Here is a 19,099-nt window from a genome sequence, read left to right as displayed (position 1 = left end):
CTGCTGGGGTCCCCTGATGCAAGGACGGACTCTGCTGGTGGCAGGAAACGTGGCTAGTGACACGCTCAGGGATCCCACTGATTCGGCATTATGGTGAGTTGAATGATTTGATTTTATATTACAATGTAATAATAGAAATAAATACAATAATGGTGCCGGGATGATTGAAGCGCTAACACCAGGTGTTTGGAGTATCTTTATCTGCTGATTGTTAAACTTTCTAGAATACACACATTTCTATTGTTATGTAGGATCTGGGGCTGCTGTCCCTTCATTCCTCTCTCCCCCTTTCCATCCCTTATTCATCTCTGACTCTAACCACACACCCTTCGAGCCACGCCCATTTAAGCCACACCCACTATTCCACGTAAACCACGCCTACAAACGCATGCCCCCCCCCCCCCCCCCAATTATTATTATCCGCCCACATATTTTTTTTTTGCAATGTTGGCAACTATGCAAACACAGCGTGAACCTAACTTTAATCATATGTTTTGAAGTTTTGTTCCTGCAAATGGAGGACCCTGGAAACAGAAATACACTTCTTAAATCCATAGGTGACATATTCTACTGTGTCCACTATGTATACACGTTTCAGACATGCATGTGCACATTTATTTATTTTTTTTAATGAAAATATATCTCTTATTTGCCCTCAGATAAATGTTTCTTTTAGTTTTCGTAGAATAGAACTTGTCAGTCTCAGGGAAGCACAGACATGGCCATGACAGGGAAGGAGCACAGAGCTGAGGAGTGTTTATGTTTATAACCAGGAAGGCGGGATTTGGGCACTGTGAGTCTATGCGGAACTGAAAGAGAAAGTGCTGCGGAAGGAAAAGAGTGTGACACCGCAGACAGCGTGGAGGAGCCAGGGGGACCAACAAGGAGGTGAGCAGAGTAGTGTTTATACTGGAGGCGGTAATGACATAACGGAGGGAGCACCGGGGAGAACTAGAGGCGGTAATGACATAACGGAGGGGCTGTGATGGGCAATGAGCGCTGTCAGTGTATTGGAGGAATATCAGAGGAGTGCAGTGAGGGAGTACAGGGGGCAGTAATGATATGACTGGAGAGATCCGCCTGCAGAAATAAAGAGAGCTCAGTGATAGCATGGATTTGATGGCCTACAACACAGTGACTGACGGGGCTGTATACTGGATTGTATGCAGAGCACATCTGTATCATTCTTCATATACTATTCAATGTTTTCTACTCACATGCATTATTGTGGTATTAAACCCAAAGGCAAACAAACTGGAGTGGAGTCCAGCCATCAGTTGCAAATCAGTGGTCTTGCTATCAGACAAGTTTTTTTGGTTGAATTTTCAACACAGAAAAACTAAATATAACATCATGTAATATATAAAATAATGATTACACAGAGTTATCACACATACGTCGCCCTCTCTAATGGCCCGTACACACCATCCAAATATCGTATGAAAACAGTCATCCGAGGAACGATCGTACGATATTTGGATTGTGTGTACACTACTTTCGACAGCCGATCATGACCGTTCATCCGATATTATTCGATCGGACATACACGAAAATTTTCCTCATACGATTCCAGATTGTACGATTTTCATTTAGTCAGTATAGTTGTCGTCCGAAAATAAAATCCAGTACAACACATTAAAACACATGACATCACTTCTGATTTTTTTTTTTTTTTTTTTTTGTCTGTCGTACAAGAATTTTCGTGACTTTATTTAGCTATTCAATTTCTGCTTGCGACTATTAAGCGAGGGTGGTCGTACGATCGGTCGTATGATATTCGGAACGTGTGTACGAGGCATACAGTATGGTATGATTTTACTGTGCAAATTTAAAGATACAGAGCCCCAAATGCCAACCCATTGGTTACACAATTACATTTTTCCAATACTTTAAATGGGTCAAAAACAAAATCTCCCATTGGACCAATACATTTACAGTGCAAATGTGTCGTACACACCCCCCTCTATGATATCTTTCAATACGGTATGATTTTATTGTGGAAATCTAAAGATACAGAGCCCCAAATACGAACCCATTGGCTACAAACTGACATTTTCGCAGTACTTCAAAATGAGTCAGAAACAAAATCTCCCATTGGACCAATACATTTACAATGCAGATGTGTCATACACACCCCCCTCTATGATATCCTAGAATACGGTATGATTTTACTGTGGAAATTTAAAGATAAAGAGCCCCAAATATCAACCCATTGGTTACACAATGACATTTTTCCAATACTTTTAAATAGGTCAAAAACAAAATCTCCCATTGGACCAATACGTTTACAATGCAAATATGTCATACACACCCCTCCCTCTATGATATCTTACATTACGGTATGATTTTACTATGGTGGTTTCAAGATACAGAGCCTCAAATACCAACCTATTGTTTAGAAAGCGACACTTTTCAAATGTTCTAAATACCTAAAAATATCATCTCCAATTGGAGCAACATATTTACATTTACACCCCTTCACGCATAAGGCCTCATACACACAGGGCGTTTTTACAGCTGCTTTTAGCAGTGTCAGACTTTTTTTTTTTTGCAGCCTAAAAACGCCACTCCATGTTGTTCTGTGGCCTCATGCGCACACAGGCTTTTAGGAGCTGTAAGTGGCATAGTTGTTTTCAAGCTGCAAAAAAAAAACCCAGGGCCAGCGCGTTCTGAGGACTGGCGTTAGAGCTGTAAAAATGTCTGACGCTGGTAAAAGCTGCTAAATGCGGCTTAACTCTGGATACAGCTGCGTTAAGCCTCGTCAAGCGTTTTTTTTGACATGTCAAAAATCAATGGTTCCCTATGAGAACCCATTAATTTGAATAGAAGTTGCACCAGAAATCGGATCATGATGTTGCGGCTTGTGCGCTGAGGATCTTGAAGGGGAACCCTCGCCAAAATGAAAAAAAAAAAAAACGTTTCTAGGGTACCCCCTGAAATCCATACCAGACCCTTATCCGAGCACGCAGCCCGGCAGGTCATGAAAGGGGAGGGGGGATGGCGAGCGCCCCCCCCCGGACCATACTAGGCCATGTGCCTGCGCCCCTCCACCCCAAAGCACCTTGTTCCCATGTTAATGGGGGGAAGGGCCTCTTCCAGACAACCATGGCCCGGTGGTTCTCAGAGTCTGCGAGCGGGGGGCTTATCGAAATCTGGAAGCAGCCCCTTTAACAAGGGGGCCCCCAGATCCCAGTCCCCCACCCTATGTGAATGAGTATGGGGTACATTGTACACCTACTCATTCACCCCAAAAAAGAGTCAAAATTAAAAAAACAGTACTCAGGTTTTTGACAAAGTAATTTATTGAAGCAGCGCCGGCGTCTCTTCTCCTTTCGATTTCTTCTCCCATTGGCGATGACTTCATTCTCCGGTTCATCTCCCTTCACCGATGTCTTCTTCCGCTGCCGGTTCTCCTTTCTTTTGGTGGTATTTGATTGCCTCTGCGGTTTTTATTTTTTGCGCTATAAATAAAAAAAATAGCGCCAATTTTGAAAAAAACACAGTATTTTTTACTTTTTGCTATAATAAATATCCCCCAAAAATATATTAAAAAAACGATATTTTTTTCCTCAGTTTAGGCCGATATGTATTCTTCTACATATTTTTGGTAAAAAAAAAAAAAAAATCGCAATAAGCGTATATTGATTGGTTTGCGTAAAATTTATAGCGTCTACAAAATAGGGTATAGGTTTATGACTTTTTTTTTTTTTTTTTTAACTTTTTTTTATTAGTAATGGTGGCGACTGCGACGTTATGGCGGACACATCAGACATTTTTGACACATTTTTGGGACCATTGTCATTTATACAGCGATCAGTGCGATTAAAAATGCATTGATTACTGTGTAAATGACACTGGCAGTGAAGGGGTAACTACTAGGGGGCAGTGAAGGGGTTAAGTGTTTCCTAGGGAGTGATTCTAACTGTGAGGGGGCTGGGCTTGAACACACAGGACAGTGATCACTGCTCTTGATCAAAGAGAGCAGTAGATCACTGTCCTGTCACTAGGCAGAACGGGGAATGTTTTGTTTACATAAGTATCTCCCCGTTCTTCCTCTCCATGACATGATCGCGGGTACCCGGCGGATAGCGAGTCCTCCGGTGTTGCGCTCGTGACACCGCTTCTTAAAGGGGACGTACCTGTACGCCCTTTTGCCTGCCAGTGCCATTCTGCCGACGTACATCGGCATGCGCTGGTTAAAGGTTGCTATCCGGTCCCAGCTTTCAGGGCACCCGACTCCAAACCTGGGCTGTCGGGGGGGAAAACCCGGAAGGGTGGCAACCCTACAGGTATGTAATCTCGGTCATTACATTTTAGTTGATAAAATCTACTATAGATTTAGTCCACTAAAATCTTATGTTATTTAGTTAACTAAAACTAGACTAAAACTAAAACAATTCAGATGACTAAAATGAAATGGCATTTTAGTCAAAACTAAAACTAGATCAAAATTTGTGGTCAAAATTAACACTGGTATTGAAAAATGTAAAAAAATTTATTTAAAAAAAAAAGGCAAGAAAAACAAAGGGTAACATTTTCGTAAGCAGTAAATCAGCCAATTCTACAGAAATTCAACAGTTATATTCAACAGAATAAGTTCAGCCACATCATCCCTGAACAATCCACTCCCTGTTTAGGGGGGGCATAAAACCTTAATGCCGCGTACACACGGTCGGACTTTTCGTCTACAAAAGTCCGACAGCCTGTCCGACAGACTTCCGGCGGACTTTCGGCGGACTTGCAGCAGACTTTCTAACGAACGGACTTGCCTACACACGACCACACAAAAGTCCGACGGATTCGTATGTGATGACGTACACCGGACTAAAATAAGGAAGTTCATAGCCAGTAGCCAATAGCTGCCCTAGCATGGGTTTTTGTCCGTCGGACTAGCACACAGACGAGCGGATTTCGGGGTCCGTCGTAGTTACGACGTAAAGATTTGAAGCATGTTTCAAATCTAAAGTCCGTCGGATTTGAGGCTGAAAAAGTCTGCTGAAAGTCCGGAGAAGCCCACACACGATCGGATTACCAGCCAGCTTTAGTCCGTCGGCGTCCGTTGGACTTTTGTAGACGAAAAGTCCGACCGTGTGTACGCGGCATTAGACTTATGTATGAAGGGGTGTAAATGTAAATATGTTGCTCCAATGGGATTTTTGAAGTATTTATAACTTTTGAAAAGTGTTGCTTTTATAACTAATAGGTTGGTATTTGGGGCTCTGTATCTTTAAATTTCCATAGTAAAATCATACCGTATTGTAAGATATCATAGAGGGGGGTGTGTATGACACATCTGCATTGTAAACGTATTGGTCCAATGGGAGATTTTGTTTTTGACCCATTTAGAAGTATTGGAAAAATGTCATTGTGTAACCAATGGGTTGGTATTTAGGGCTCTGTATCTTTAAATTTGCACAGTAAAATCATACCGGATTGTAAATGTTACAGAGGGTGATGTATGTGTGACAACTCTGTGTAATCATTATTTTATATATTACATGATGTTATATTTAGTTTTTAGTTTTGAATATTCAACCAAAGAAACTTGTCTGATAGCAAGACCACTGATTTACAGCTGTCTGATGGCTTGACTCCAGTAAACATGTATTATATTGCAGCTTATGATGGCTGCATTAGATTTATTTTTTTTAGGCTTTCTTTCTTTTATTTGCACCTGGGGATCCAGGCAGTACGTCTGTTGTTTTTTAAAAGAACAAGCTGTCCTGCTAATATAGCAGTTAGAGGGTTGAGACAAACCATTTACTACTGACAGGGGTCCTTTACAATGATCAACTTTTACTTATTTATGTAAAATCTTTATCCCAAAAGGAAATAAAATTGCTGTAACAATTTTAAAAAACTTAAAAAGTGTCAGCTGGAGTTTGGCTTCAGTTTGTTATTATATCAAAAGTCTGATAGCCCACCTAACACTCCCCTCGATTTGGAGGTTAACCACTTCAATACAGGGCACTTTCACCCCCTTCCTGCCCAGGCCATTTTTCAGCTTTCAGCGCTGTCATACTTTTAATGACAATTGCACGGTCATGCTACACTGTACCCAAATTAATTTTGAATCATTTTCTTCACACAAATAGAGATTTCTTTTGGTGGTATTTAATCACTGCTGGGTTTTTAATTTTTTTACAGAAAAAAAAAAGAAAAAAGACCGAAAATGCTGAAATGTTTCTGTCAGTAAATTTTGTAAATAAGTAATTTTTCTCCTTCACTGATGTGCGCTGATGAGGAGGCACTATCTATAATTGCCACACTTATAGGTGGCACTGATGAGCATGCACTGAAAGGCTGCACTGACTGGCGTCACTTGTGGGCACTGATTGGTGGCACTGCTGGGGCTTTCCTGTAATCAGGGCACTGATGATCAGTGCCCTGATTACCTGCCCTGGTTACCCCTGCCAGGAGATACCGCTGATTGGCATTCTTTGCCACACACTCTGCCAGTGTGAGGCGAGGATAGCCGATTAAAGGCACTAACGCATTTGATTGGACACAGCCGATCACATGGTTAAAGAGCTGCGCCATCGGCTCTTTACAGAAATCTGGGGTTGCGCTGTGTCCTAGCAACTTGCCGCGGCCACGATCGGTGCACGGCAGCTGCCATTCTGGGGTGCGACCTATGGCATCCACCCAGAACGAGAGCCGCACCACTTCTCCGTCATTTCACGGTGGGCGGCCAGTGGTTAAAGAGAAGCTCCAAAAAAAAAAAAAAATTTAAAAGTCAACAGCTACAAATACCATAGGTGCTGACTTAATGTGAGGACACTTGCCTGTCTAGGGATCCAGCAATGTCTGCACCCAAGCCGATTCTTCAAGCGTCTTTGGGTGCAGGCGCCGGGCATCTTAGCCTGTTCGGCTTCAGGGGAATTTTTTTCGTTTTTTGTATACATGTAAAAATCTTAATTTTGGCAATACAATTACATAAAAGAAAATAGAAAATTGCGCTCTGAGATAATAGAAAGCAGCTGACACTCACTATACAAATTGTGTAAACATGTAAAATATAAATAATAGTGCAGCGCTCATAGTGTAAAAAGTCTGCAGGGGGGAAAGAGGAGGGCCCTGACAGATCGCAGCAGCAATTTGACCCAGAAGTGGGAGTGGGTACCTGTCAAAACCGCTCACCCCCCCCCCCCCCCCCCAAAAGTGCTAAATGTGAGAGTGGAGAGGGAAAGGGTGCAAACAAGCGGCACTTCCCTTTTTTGGTGGAGCTCCACTTTAAGGCCCCTTTCACACTGGGGAGGTTTGCAAGCGCTATTGTGCTAAAAATAGCGCCTGCGAACTGACCTGGAACTGCTGCTGGTGTGTCTCCAGTATGAAAGCCTGAGGGCTTTCACACTGGAGCGGTGCGCTGGCAGGAGGAAAAAAAAACTGCAAACAGCATCCTTGGAGCGGTGTATCACCGCTCCTGCCCATTGAAATTAATGGGGCAGCGTGGCTATACCGCCGGCATAGCGCAGCTGTAGCCGTACTTATGGGCGTTTTTAACCCTTTTTCCCCCCGCTAGCGGCCGAATACCGCCGCTAAAAATAGTGGCGTTTTACTGCTGGCGCCCCCAGTGTGAAAGGGGCCTTAGAGCAGTCAGAAGTTTGAAGTACTTTCAGATGGCATCTGTCATGTCTCTGCTGCCATTATCACATATACTTATGAGACTTTTTCCACAAACGTTTGTTCAAAAATCTTCCAGTGTGTGACCAGCTTTAAAGTACAAGCAGGACCTATTTTTTTGCTTGTTTGTTTTTTATTTGCTTTTAGTTGTGGTCCCTATTTTGATATATTGCACACAGGCTCCAAAAGCGCTATGTTTTAGGCTGCATTCACGCCTTCAGCTTGTAAAACGCTCATCTCAAAAGTTCCAAAATGCCCAACAAGCAAAATCCCATTTATTTCAATGGCACCTGTTCACATATGAGTGTTTTGTCGCCTGAAGCAAAACGCCTGAAGCTAAAAAAAAGTACGTGAGCTTAGTTTTTTGGCAGGTTACAAGTGTTTTTGGACCCATAGACTTCAATAGAAACGCCTGACTTGAGCAGAAAAACGATCTGAAAAATGCTCAAATAGCATCTCTCCACCCCTAATTTCCTCTCTCTCTCCTTCCCCTAGTGCTTAAATTGGCAAAAAAAAAACCTGAAGCTGTGAAATCACTTGTAATACACTGCAAAAATGCTTTGAAAAAGCTTGTAAAAAAGCTGCAAAAAAAAAAAAAAAAGCTTAAAAAAAAGCCCCGCAAAAAGCCTGAAAACGATACGCTCAGGTGTGAATGCAGCCTTAAAGTGGAATTTTACGCATAACAACTTGATAAAAAATAAAATAAAGTTCTTTAGAAAGGAACATACATTCCACATTAATAAATATGCTCTCAAAATGAGTGTGTGCTGTAAATTGTCTCCAGCATTGCTCCTGTTCTGTTTCTTCTGCCTGAACAGCACTAAGTCATAAAGCATAACTAAACCCATCAATTTAACAGTTTCAAAAAAGTTACATTCCTGGAATGCCAGGATTGCTAACTGTCACATTCGCTTATTTCTTTAACCAAGCTGTCAAACTTTCAAATGTCTGGTGTCATACATAACTGGTCACATGTGCAGTACCATGGCATTTGCAGATCAAACAGAAGCAGCTTCCTTGGCTGTAAAGGATAGGAGAGTTTAACCACTCGCTTACCCGACCAATTCTGACACGTCTCTCATATATTTTAAAAATCTGTTTTTTTTTCCTAGAGAATTACTTAGAAACCCCAAATATTATATGTATATTTTTTTAGTAGAGACCCTAGAGAATAAAATGGAGATTGTTTGTTTCAATTTTTTATGTCACACAAAAATGAAAAAAACACAATATTTAACCCAATTTTTTTTGTAAAATAAGAAAGACGATGTTACGCCCAGTAAATAGATACCTAGCATGTTATGCTTAAAAAAATTGAACATGCTCGTGGAATGTTGGCAAACTACGGTACTTAAAAATCTCCATAGACGACACTTTAAAAACGTCTGCAGGATACCAGTTTAGAGTTACAGAGGAGATCTAGTGCTCGAATCATTGCTCTCTTTCTGACGTGTGGTGATTCCTCACATGTGTGGTTTGAATACTATTTAAATATATGGGTGTGGCCTACGGATGCATTCACTACTGTGCGCAAGCACGGGGGGGACAGGGGTGCTTTACATTTTTATTTAATTTTTTTTATTATTTATTTTATTATGTTTTTATTTTTACACTGTCCCTTTAAAAAAAAAAAAAAAAAATTGATCCCATTTATTCCTATCACAAGGAATGTAAACATCCCTTGTGACAGAAATGATCAGTGACAGGTCCTCTTTGTGGAGAAATCTGGTGGTCAATAATAAAAATAAGACCCCACTCTCTCTCCTCTACAATGTAAAGCATTCATTCCAAAAAAAAAAAAACATCTAATGCTTAAAAATAAATAGCCTTGTTTACATTGGGCTGGAACAGGAAGTGACATCATGACGTTGCTCTGGTCCTCCTAGATCATAGAAACGAGCAGAGGCCATCTTTCCTCCGCTCATCTCTGTTACAAGCCGCTGCAACTGCCGGATTGGTTCTCGGGGCTACCGATCATCCAAGTAAGCCCGGGAAGCGAGGGGGTGGGGTGTCTTGGCTATCACAAGGTGAAACCTCTATAGAAGTTGTACAGGAGGGATAGTTATAGGATATGGGGTTCAGGATAGGTCTTTAACCACCTCAATACCAGGCACTTTCACCCCCTTCCTGCCCAGGCCATTTTTCAGCTTTCAGAGCTGTCACACTTTGAATGGGAATTGCGCCGTCATGCAACACTGTAACCATGTGAAATTTGTATCATTTTCTTCACACAAATAGAGCTTTCTTTTGGTGGTAATTAATCGCTCCAAAAATAAAAGACCAAAATTTTGGAAAAAAAAAAAAAGTTTTTCTTAGTTTCTGGCAGTAAATTTTGTAAATAAGTAATTTTTCTCCTTCACTGATGGGCGCTGATGAGGCGGCACTGATTAGGTGGCACTGATGAGGAGGCACGAATATACCGCACTTATGGGCACTGATAGGTGGCACGGATGGGCGGCACTGGTGGGCACGGATGGGCAGCACTGGTGGGCACAGATGGGTGGCATTGATGTGCAGCAGTGATAGCCAGCACTGACTGGCATCACTAATGTCATCGCTATATAAAAAGCTGAAATAAATAGAAAATATTAGTACATTTTATTGCTGCAGTCTTTAAAGTGGACCTTCAGTATATTTTTCAACTTTCCATCTATGAAAACCCTCTTGTTTTTTAGTTTAACATTCTGAACACAATAAAATAAACATTCCTTAATAAACTATTTGTTAAGATTCTTACCTAAGCATTTTTGGAGATTATAGCAGTGGATAACTAGAACTTTTGGGGCACCGGCGCAAGAAATCATGAAGGGGTCCTTCTCTCAAAGCACGTTGGCGAACTGCCAGGGCCCGATTGCAAGTGTGACCTTTGTGACCCTGGTAGTTCCACTGCTGGTGTCAGTAGTTTTTTCTTTGCAGTGTCTTGCTATCCTAGGCAGGGGGGTTGTGTGTGTCTATTGATGCACACAGTGTAGGGAGACACAGCTCTAGTGCTACATGCAAGGGTGTCTTCATAGTATGTTGCAAGAGAAAGGAGCCACCCTGAAACAGGAAACCTGGGGCAGCAGCCATGGCACCAACTTTAAACTAGAAAATAGGCAAGGAATACCAGACGTTGAAGATGCATACTCTGTAAGTCAGTGGTTCTCAACCTCAGTCCTCAAGTATCCCTAAAGCCGCGTACACACGGGCAGACTTTTCGACCGGACTGGTCCGACGGACAATCCGATCGTGTGTGGGCTTCATCTGACCTTCAGCGGCCTTTTCCAGACGAAAATCTGACTGACTTTAGATTTGGAACATGTTTCAAATCTTTACGCCGGACCCAGAAATCCGCTCCTCTGTATGCTAGTCCGACGGACAAAAACCGGTGTACGTCATCACGTACGAATCCGTAAGTCTGTCAAAAGTCCGTGGAAAGTCCGACCGTGTGTACGCTGCATAACGGGCCATGTTTTCAGGTTTTCCTTAACTTTGCACAGCTGCTTTAAATCAATATCAATGACATGGTATTGATAAGAGGTATTTAATCTAAGGGAAGTTCCCAAAACATGGCCTGTTGGAGGTGCTTGAGGACTGAGATTAAGAACCACTGCTGTTATTAATTCAGCTGCTAAAAAAAAGAGATATACTGTATATACTATTAAAGAGTGAATCTGGTAAATATCAGACTCCGAGATCAAATTTTTGTATTAAAAGAAACAAACAAACAATGTCTTCCTTCAAAAAAAAAAAATGTAAATTTAAGAACGTTCGTTTTCGATTTTCTAATCATTAGTGGGGTCAAATCGATGTTCATTTTCAACCACAGTGACGGGAACATTTGGAAATAATAGAAAACTTCTTGGTCAAAGGAATTTTCAGACAGTGTATGAGGTTTTCGTTCAGAGATTACATTTGTTTTAAACAGAAATGTTAAAAGCAAGTGAAAATTTCAAACAACATTCTTTCATTCAGCGAATGTACAAAGATTTTTCATATGAATATTCTCGTCTGAAAATTGATCCGTGAGGCCAGCATAAGGCTTGGTACAAACCTATGCAGTTTGCTTGTGATCTGTTTCTGCAGTGCGTTTTGATTTTTGCACACGTGATTTTGCTGCAATTTGCATTTTTGCATCTTTTTGGACAATTTGTTGTTGGGCAGATTAAAAAACAAATTGCTGCAAAAACGCATTACATGCTTTTCTGCAGCTTCTCCATTGAAGTATATTGAACCAAAAAATCACAGTTTTGCGTTAAAAAAAAAAGTCCCTGACCCTTTCCAAACATGCAGTGGCTGAAAAAAGCATAGATGTGAATGTGTCCCATAGGAAATCATGTAAATGAAATGTAGTGCGTTTCTGCAAAAAGCACCAAAAAACACACATACTGTAGATATGAACCAGGTCTAAGACTATAGTAAAATAATGGGGTTAAAAAAAATAAAATTAGCCCTTTATAGTACAAAAAAAACAATCACTACTCCTAAAGGGTTTATTTTTTTTACTGTAGAACTGTGAAAGTAATATTTACAGTAGCGATTATTTTCTCTTTTTGTACTATAAAGGGTTAATTTTAGTTTTTTTTTTTTTTTTAACCCCATTATGTTACTGGCCGATTAATCGATTATGAAAATAGTAATCGATTATTTTCATAATCGATTAGTTGTTTCAGCCCTATCACTAACTATGTAAATCTGTTTTTGTTTTTAAAGTGTCAGAAACCCTCATGTGTTTTATTTTGTCAGTTCACTCCTCTCTATTTTCACTGCAGTAATGCCTACGGTTTGGCCAGTCAGTCAGGAAGTCAGATTCCTCAGTAAAGTGAAACTCTTGTGAGACACTTTAGGATGGGGGCGTCCATTGCTGGCCTACTAGATGAAATAGTTTGAGCTCACCCTCCTAGAATAGAAATACTTTGAGCTCACCCTCCTAGAATAAAGATGCAGATCAGGAAAAGTCAGAAGCCCTGAATGTGCAAACTTCTCCCAGGACATGAACTTTGAAGTACTCATGCTTTGAATTTGCCTGACAGCCAAGCATAGGTCAGTAACAGCTGCTTCCCATTTTCTCTTATTCAAGTTTTTAGAAGATGCATTAGCCACCATATCTCTTGAAGACCTTAAAGTGAGGCGTCACCACCAGGGTGGATTTGATTTAAATCACTAATAAAAAGGCTTGAGTTAAATCATAATTTGTAATGAGGAACTGTCATCTCAGTCCCACAGAAGATCCTCCTCTGACCCCGCTGTTGACTCACCGACAGACCCATTCACTTTAATGGGATGGCTGGTGATGAGGCAGTGACACAAGTTGAGGGACAAGGCGGGCATTCACTCACCTGCTACTGCCAACAGGCACTGCCATGATGGATCTGAAATGACTGACAGGTGCTCTTTAAATGTAAGGACTTATTCTTGCTGGTAGTTAGAATCTTTAATATTTGCAAACAAAATGAAGGTTTCCTATTTAGAATAATAAGCGGTCAGGTTAGTAAAACAGCAATAGCAGAACTGATTAAATCATACAATTTGTAGTGTACATAGATTTGCAAAACAATGGGTTAAAGGAATATTGCTGAACTTTGTTTTATCTCATGGTTACTGTGAAATTGTGTGAATGCATCAATGCAGTGCATGTTATCTCAGCTTGCAGAGCTTGGATTCATTGAATGAGTTTACCAAAAATGTAAATATTACAGAATATACAGCCTCATGCTACATAACTAAGCTCCATATCATGCTGAATAAACTAAATTTTTAATGTATCTTAAATGGAAACCTTCTTAGTTTTTTTTTTTTTTTTTTTTTTTTTTTACTCCAAATGCATTTTTATTAAATTTTGATAAAAAATCAAAAAAATAAGATTTAAATAAAAAACATTCTATTTTTTTTAAATCATTGATTTGTATCCACCCTGGTCACCACACACTTTTACAGAGGTATTTTTTTTTTTTTTTTTTAGGCAACTAATTTTCATCTTTTGGTACCAGCATTGCTATTTTGTTAAAACCGGACTTAGATTTTAAGTAGAATGAAGATCAGATCTCACTTACTAATTTGGGGTCCTAGAGTTTGGGTTAATGTAATTTGTAAGATTTTCTTCCATGCTGTGATTGGTTGTTGTTTTGTTAATTTGAGCTGTGTGAAAATGCGGTATGAACTGGAATAAGCAGAAGGACAAGAACCCTTTTAGAGCCACATTTATCAATGTTAACATGAAGTGTTTCTATTGTGGGAGTGTGAACTGTATTTGGGACCCATCCAGGAGTGTGGAATCTCTCCGCCTTGCTCTGTTACCCAGACTGCACTGGGACGGACTCATGCTTGTGTTATTATTTTTGGTTATAGGCATAATGCAATTCCTTTTATATGGAGTAGGCAAACCTACAATAGATCCTCCACCTTTAAAAAAAATATTAAATACACATGATTTTGCAGGTAAAAAAATGTGCATTTATTATTTATTTATTTGCTTGTTTTTTTTTTTTTTGTAAAGGAGCCTGCAGAGCACTGTGCTTGCGTTCAGCAGATCGTAGGTGGAGTGTCAGGCTCTGGCACAGTCTTCCTCTAGTTTTGTGCCCGTATTCCCATTGGGTTTTCTGTTACAAAGAATTAATGAACTACAAGCTTGCTGATTAACATCTTTGCAGCCCATTCAAACTACAAGCATGTCTGCAGAACTCTGTGAGTGAATGACACGGAGCTTCGCACAGCCGCGCTGTTTTCAAAATGTGACAGCAGGTGCGGGGAGAGGATTCCTCCACCCACTGTTACAGTAACATGTTACCAATTGAACTGCCTCTGATGCTCATTCCGCACTTGAGAACATCTGTGACTGGTGGGTCCAGAGGATCCGGCGCATCACGGATCACGGTAAACGTGATCGCTCCGTCAAATGATGGAGGGATCACTTTTAAAAAAACCGGCATCACGTCTGGTTCCTCTCTCCCCTCCCCGTACCTATTGGTACAGTGCGAGGGGAGAGATCGGTGGCAGCAGCGCTGTGGCCTGGATTTGTAGTGCCCACAGCACTGCTCTGTGCCCATTCCAGCCATCCATACCCATCCATGCTCAGCATACTCAGCCATCCATCCATGCTCACCCATCCATGCTCAGCATACTCATCCATACATCCATGCTCAGCATACTCATCCATCCATGCTCAGCATGCTCACCCATCCATGCTCAGCATGCTCACCCATCCATGCTCAGCATACTCATCCATGCTCAGCATACTCATCCATACTCAGCATACTCATTCACCCATCCATGCTCACCCATCCATGCTCAGCATACTCATCCATACTCGGCATACTAATCCATCCATCCATGCTCAGCATACCCATCCACACTCAGCATACTCATCCATCCATCCATGCTCACCTGTCCACACTCAGCATACTTATCCATCCCTACTCAGCACACTCATCCATCCATCCATCCATGCTCAGCATACCCATCCATACTCAGCATACTTATCCATCCATCCATGCTCATCCATCCATGCTCACCCAATCATACTGAGCATACTCATCCATCCATCCATGCTCATCCATCCATCCATCCATACTCAGCATACCCATCCTTCCATGCTCACCCATCCATACTCAGCATACCCATCCATCCATGCTCACCCATCCATACTCATCCATACATACTCATCCATCCATGCTCAGTCATCCATACTGAGCATACACATTTTGGAACGGTCTTCCTCGATTCACTGACTTTAGCGTAAAGTGTCAGGACTCCTAATCCAGAATACTTGTTTATAGCTCCAACCTGTCGCTTTCTTGGGACCATATCCCACTTCCTGGACTATTCTGCCTCTTAAAAAGTGGATTCAAACCAATTGTTTTGTGTTTAGCACATGTCGATGCACATTAAACACATTTGTGTTGACATGCGTTTTTTAAAGTGTTTTTTTAACTGTTTTTTATCTTAATGCATTGATGTAATGCGCTGTAACAGGTTTAAATGTTGCACGTTCTATTCTTCTGCATCACACACCATTGCAGCTCATTAGTGTAAACTGGGTTAGTTGGAAAACAAGGGATTGCGATTTGCATTTGATCTGTGTTGAGCAATGCAACCCAAAGCACATAGTTTGAATTGACCCTAAAGCCCAACGCCAACAAAAGCTTTCTAATTTTTTTTAACTGTGTGAAGAGAGCATAGAATTTGGAGTGATTTTCCCTCTATGTAGCCACAAGGCTGTGAAGTGAAACACTTCAATTGGTTTGTGTATGTAAATCTGCTAGTACATCTAAAATCCCCTTCCCCCTCCAGATTAGCAATGCTGCTGTCTGCTGTGCCCACGTTTTCCTACATCCAGAGTGGGGGCACGCTAATACAGGAAGTGTGTTACTGGCAAGATCACCAGGGGAAAAAGCCTAAAAAAGAAAATGAATGCAGCCACCACAACTAATGATTGACAATTTGCAATACATTTTTGATTTTGCATTTAACCACTTGCCGACCGCGCTATAGCCGAATGACGGCTGCAGCACGGTCGGATAACTCTGGGATGGCGTACTATGACGTCCTCCCAGAATCCCACTCGCGCGCACCCTGGGGTGCGAACCCAAGAACATCCGTGGACCTGGCGCATCACGGTAAACGACCGCTGATAGCGGCGGTTTACTACGTGATCGCTCCGTCAAATGACGGAGCGATCACTTGTAAACAAACCGCCATCACGTCCGGTTCCTCTCTCCCCTCCCCGTACCTATTGGTACAGTGCGAGGGGAGAGGGGAGAGATCGGTGGCAGCAGCGCTGTGGCCTGGATGTGTAGTGCCCACAGCGCTGCTCAGTGCCCATTCCAGCCATCCATACCCATCCATGCTCAGCATACCCATCCATCCATGCTCACCCATCCATACTCAGCATACACACCCATCCATCCGTCCATGCTCAGCATACTCATCCATGCTCATCCGTCCATACTCAGTATACTCATCCATCCATCCTCACCCGTCCATACTCGGCATACTTAGCCTTCCATGCTCAGCATACCCATCCATACTCGGCATACTCAGCCATCCATACTCCGCATACTCATCCATACTCAGCATACTCATCCATCCATACTCAGCATACTCATCCATCCATGCTCACCCATCCATACTCAGCATACTCATCCATCTATGCTCACCCATCCATACTCAGCATACACACCCATCCATCCGTCCATGCTCAGCATACTCATCCATGCTCATCCGTCCATACTCAGTATACTCATCCATCCATCCTCACCCGTCCATACTCGGCATACTTAGCCTTCCATGCTCAGCATACCCATCCATACTCGGCATACTCAGCCATCCATACTCCGCATACTCATCCATACTCAGCATACTCATCCATCCATACTCAGCATACTCATCCATCCATGCTCACCCATCCATACTCAGCATACTCATCCATCTATGCTCACCCATCCATACTCAGCATGCTCACCCGTCCATACTCAGCATGCTCACCCGTCCATACTCAGCATACTCAGCCATCCATGCTCAGCATACCTGCATACTCAGCATACTCATTCATCCATCCTTCCTCATCCAAACTCAGCATACTCATCCATCCACCCATCCGTGCTCACCCATCCGTGCTCACCCATCCATGATCAGCCATCCATACTGAGCATACTCATCCATCCATGCTCAGCTATTCATACTGAGCATACTCATCCATCCATCCATGCTCAGCCATCCATACTCCGCATACTCATCCATCCATCCATGCTCAGCCATCCATCAATCCTCAGCAATACTCATCTATCCATCCATGCTCAGCCATCCCATCCACCCCCATCCATAATTAGCCATACCCATCCGTACTCAGCCATACCCAGCCATCCCATCTATACCCAGCCATACTCAGCCGTACCCATCCGTACTCAGCCGTACCCGGCCATGCTCAGCCATCCCCATTCATGCTCATCCATGCCACATCAGTTATCATCCATGACACATTTTTGCCACTACAGTGCCTCACAAAAGTGTAATAGGTTGTCAAATTAGATTTGAAACTTATGTCCCTAGAACACCTGATGGTGCTCCCTGCATGTTGGTCCCCTCTATGTGGCCACGCTGTGGAAAAGTCTCACACATGGTATCGCCGTACTCAGGAGGAGTAGGAGAATCTATTTTGGGGTGTAATTTTTGGTATGTACATGCTATGTATTAGAAACATTGTGTAAATGGACAACGTTGTGTTAAAAAAAAAAAAAAAAAATGCGTTTTCATTTTCTCTACACATTTTCCAAAAACTTGTAGAAAAAAATGACATGTTCAAAAGACTCGATATGCCTCATAGATTATACATTGGGTTGTTTTCTTTCCAAAATGGGGTCATTTTTGGGGCATTTCCATTGTCCTGGTTCTGCAGGGCCTTCAAAAATGTAAGAGGTAGTCAAGAAATTATGTGTGTAATTTATGCTCCAAGAACGCCTGATGGCGCTCTCTGCATGTTGGGCCTCTGTATGTGGCCACGCTGTGTAAAAGTCTCACACACGTGCTATCACCATACTCAGGAGGAATAGTAGAATGTTTTTTGGGGTGTAATATGTGCTATGCATATGCTGTGTGTGAGAAATAACCTGCTAATATGACAGTTTTTTAAAAAAAAGAAAAAGAAAAAAAATCTTGATTTTGCAAAGAATTGTGGGAAAAAATGACAACTTCAAAAAACTCACCATGCATCTTACTAAATACCTTGGAATGTCTACTTTCCAAAAAGGGGTCTTTTGGGGGGTATTTGTACTTTTCTGGCTTGTTAGGGTCTCAAGAAATGAGATCAGTACTTCAGGTGTGATCAGTTTTCAGAGATTGGCACCATAGCTTGTGAACTCTTTAACTTTCACAAAGACCAAATAATATACACCAATTTGGGTTATTTTTACCAAAGATATGTAGCAGTATAAATTTTGGCCAAAATATATGAAGAAAAATTACTAATTTGCTAAATTGCATAACAGAAACGAAGAAAAATGCATTTTTTTTTTTTTTTTTTTTTTACAGAATTTTCGGTCTTTTTTTCTTTTATAGCGCAAAAAATAAAAAACCCAGCGGTGATTAAATACCACCAAAAGAAAGCTCTATTTGTGTAAAAAAAAAAAAAAAAAAGACAAAAAAATTCATGTAGGTACAGTGTTGCATGACTGAGTAACTGTCATTTAAAATGTGAGAGCGCCGAAAGCTGAAAATTGGTCTGGTTAGGAAGGGGGTTTGACCCAGTGGTTAAAGCGGTTCTAAAGCCTTAAGTTCTCTTTTTTTTTTTTTTTTATTAGGTATTGTAAAATGGGTAACATTACAATATATATTTTAGTATTCAGCATAAAATGTGACTGTCTTTAGCGTACCGAAATACAGTATGTAATTTTGCATATAATATAGTAGAAACAGAAAACAATTTAACATAAAAAAAATAGAATACAATATAGTTCTATAACCGATATCCTAAAATTTGTTGGATAATACCAAAAGAAAAAAT

General features: G+C 41.4%; 1 protein-coding gene across 2 annotated transcripts in view; it reads left to right on the top strand.

Annotated features, from left to right (window-relative positions):
* Window positions 1-803: 803 nt before the first annotated feature.
* ATM (ATM serine/threonine kinase) overlaps window positions 804-19,099 on the top strand; it is a 283,336-nt gene continuing 265,040 nt past the window's right edge. Inside the window, exon 1 of one of the 2 annotated variants that reach the window (XM_073613497.1) lies at window positions 804-888. The gene's annotated coding sequence lies outside the window, so the exon portion shown is untranslated. Of the gene's footprint in view, window positions 961-19,099 lie in introns of both variants that reach the window. The other variant, XM_073613498.1, reaches the window with a different exon arrangement.

Source organism: Aquarana catesbeiana, linkage group LG02, assembly GCF_042186555.1.
Source record: "Aquarana catesbeiana isolate 2022-GZ linkage group LG02, ASM4218655v1, whole genome shotgun sequence".
Taxonomy (NCBI): Eukaryota; Metazoa; Chordata; class Amphibia; order Anura; family Ranidae; genus Aquarana; species Aquarana catesbeiana.
Note: the sequence above shows the minus strand (reverse complement) of the source record. Positions and strands in the feature narration are given on the sequence as shown.